Genomic DNA, 3,424 nt, shown 5'->3' with positions numbered 1-3,424 from the left:
TTCTTGAGGCTTTTCGGGCCTAACCGGAAGAGTTTTATCAATGATCTTCCTACTCCTAAGAGTGGTGATGGATTTAGCATGTCCCATCTGATTTGAAGAGCTGGGATCATTAATCTCGTACTGCGGTTTAGGATTGGGGAGAGGTTGTGCAGGAAGCATCCCCTTTTCTATAACCGTCATACGAGAATCTATCTTTTGCATAAAATCTGTAATTCTCCGCATTGCCTGAGCCAGCTCTTGTATGGGATTTTGAACCGGTTCCTCTTGAGGTTTCACTTGATTTGGATTTTGATTGAAGAAACCTGGAGGAGTCGCCGTTTGTCCATTCCTCCAACTAAAGTTTGGATGATTTTTCCAGCCAGGGTTGTATGTGTTGGAGTTAGGTCCAGTAAAAGGTCTTTGATAGTTATTTACGGCATTGGCTTGTTCATTCAACACTCCTCGGAAGGCAGGTATTGTAGGACAGTTTTCAGTTGTGAATGTTGCAATCACAGATGCCGAAAACAATTTCATTGACCTTATCCTTCTTTCCTTCCATGGCCTCAACTTTCCTTATGGCGTAGTCACTTTACACTTGAGATCATCCTCTTCTTTCAAGAGATATAATCCACCTTTTTCCTTTAATTGAGTTGGCCTAGACGTGGTGTTCGACTTTGGGTAATAGTCCCAAGATTGTGTTTTTTCAGCCAAACAATCGAGGTAGTCCCATACCTCGTCGATATCTTTATTAATGAACTCTCCATTACACATTGTCTCGACCATTTGGCGCATGGAAGATGTCAGTCCATCATAGAAAAAATTTGTAATGCGCCACGTTTCAAATCCGTGTTGTGGGCATGAACTGACCAAATCTTTGAACCTTTCCCAACATTGAAAGAATGTTTCATCTTCCTTTTGGGCAAAGTTCATGATTGCTTTCCGAGGGTAATCGTTTTATGATGTGGGAAGAATTTTTTATGAATTCCCTCCGCATGTCGTTCCATGTGCCAATGGATCTAGGGCGAGTGAATGTAACCACGTCTTAGCTTTCTCTTTTAAGGAAAAGGAAAGAGTTTCCTAATTGTATCCTCAGATACATTAGGAAAACATAATGTAGCTATAATTTCATCGAACTCTTTCAAATGCAGATATGGACTCTCTGATTCAAGTCCATGGAATTTGGGAAGGAGTTGGATAACTCCTGGCTTGATGTCCATTTGTCCTGTATTTTCAGGAAAAATCATGCATGAGGGCGTACTCACTCCCGCCGGTTGTAGAAAATCTCGTAAAGTACGAGGCGGGGGTGCCTGTTGCACCTCATTTTCATCTTGGGTATCCTCTACCCTGGGTGGAAGTAGAGGAGGTTGGTCTTCAGCCATAACCTCAGTTAACTCAGGGGATTTCGAGCGGTGTCTAATCCTGCGATGGATAGTCAACCCCTCAACCAATCCTCCTTGATACGTAGACGGCGAGTGTTGTCACGGGCCCACTTGGGCATGAAAACCTCGCAGCCCTCAATTAAAAACATAATCCTAAGAAATGAAAAGAAAATCTAGAATGAAAGAGAGAGTTGGAAAGAAATTACCAAATTGAAGTCCTAAGTTAAAAACCTGCAAAATAAAATAAAAATAAGTTAGATTCTAAAAAGAAAAATAGCAGTAAATTAATTTCTAAAAGAATGAATTCTTAAAAGAAAGTGGAGATTTCTAAACTAAATTAGGAAGGATCTACCTAGAAAGTAGAAAACTGAAAGATAGGAAGTAGGGAAAGAGCTTACCAAATTAGAGATTTCTATCTTAAAGGCCTACAAAATAAGAAGGTTAGTTTCTAAACAAAAATCCTAAAAATAAATGAGGAAACAAATTAGATTTTAAAAAGAGTTACAAATAGAAAGTGAAAAACAAAAGAGAAAAGTTTCGAAAATTAGAGGATTTTTCTAGAAAGGGAAATAACTACCCTAGTTTCTAAAAATAAACTGCTTCCTAAAAATAGAAAAAAGAAGACTGGAATTAAAAATTTCAAAATTTAAACCCTAATTCTAAAAGGTAGAAAGCGAGAGAGATTAGGAAGGAATTACCAATTTAGAACTTATGTCAGGATCCTACAAAACAGGAAAACAGGTTAAGTTCTAAAAATAGAATAAAATAAAATAAAAACTTCTATCCTAAAGTAAGTAAAATCCTAATCCTAACCTAATTCTAAAACCAATTAATTTCAGAAAAACGTAACCGTCAGTCCCCGGCAACGGCGCCAAAAACTTATTCACTCCCCAAGTGTGATGTAGTAATAAACTCGGTAAGACCGAGGTCGAATCCACAGGGACTGATACCTGTACGTTATCTGAAACCAAGAAGAACTAGAACTAGACTAAGATGTGATCTAAACCAAATAGAAATTAAGGAATAATTGTGAAAGAATTATCTAAGACTTTAAGGAATTCAGAGGACGGGAACTAGGGATTCAGAGGATCCACTTGTAGAGATCAGGGAGATCGTATGCCAGGATCACAAATTATGAAAAATTTACTGAACTGCCATTGATATAAGTTTCAAGAGATGAAAGGTGTATGAATTAGAATGGATTCCATCATCCAACCTTGCCCAGGAGACAAAGTAAACAACAGGATTAAACTAATTACCAACCAATCGACAATGTATGAAGATCAGGAAGGGTACTGTCATCCTACCATGCCCAGGAGACGATGGTGAACAACAGGGCCTCCTGACGTCATAAATATTAAAAGAGAAAAAGAAATATCCAAAGCCATTGCAAATCCATTGTAATTTCAGTCACAACAGACCATTAAATACTGAGAAAATATTCCTTGAATTACCAACTTAAAAATCAAATTGAGTTCCGAAATTTTAAATTAAATGCATAGAATAAACTCTCCCATCTCGCTACAGGCTTCACCTCTTAGCCCTAGCTAAGAGGTTTAGCCACTCATGATTGGCCTAAACCCAAAACAAATAAAAAGAATAAAAAGAGCAAGAAAAGAACAAGAAGGAAAGAAATAAAAGGAAACCAAAGGCGACATAAAGAAAACCTTCACTCTCTCTTCAATCCTCTCGCTTGGTTCCTTGCCCCATCAAAGAATTCCTCCCTCATCCGCTGCCTCAGCTCCCTGACCAGCGACACCTAAAACCGATCCACGTTCCCCAAACTTCTCTCTCAACCAAAACCGGCTCTCCTTGACCGTGCACAGCAGCAGCAACTGCTCCAGCGTTTTCCTCGGCCTAGCTCTCCCCTCGTCTCAAAAAGCCCTTCTTTCTTCTTATTTTCCTTCCTTTTAAAGATGGCCAGCCCCCCCTCTTCCGGTGCTGTGGAGTCCCACCAGAACTAGCTTACATAAACCGTCCTTCCGCAGGTAGTTTGCAACGAAGCCGGACTCCCTGTTTACGCAGCCGCCTCCGCATCTCCTTTCTTCTTATTTTTTTTTCTTCTT

General features: G+C 39.4%; 1 non-coding gene across 1 annotated transcript; it reads left to right on the top strand.

The window, feature by feature from the left end:
* Positions 1–820: 820 nt before the first annotated feature.
* LOC131219649 (small nucleolar RNA R71) lies at positions 821–926 on the top strand. The gene has a single exon (XR_009158296.1). It is a non-coding gene; the product is annotated as a small nucleolar RNA R71 (small nucleolar RNA).
* The last annotated feature ends 2,498 nt before the right edge of the window (positions 927–3,424 follow it).

This window comes from Magnolia sinica, chromosome 11 (assembly GCF_029962835.1).
Source record: "Magnolia sinica isolate HGM2019 chromosome 11, MsV1, whole genome shotgun sequence".
NCBI lineage: Eukaryota > Viridiplantae > Streptophyta > Magnoliopsida > Magnoliales > Magnoliaceae > Magnolia > Magnolia sinica.
This window is presented reverse-complemented; position numbering and strand designations above follow the sequence as displayed.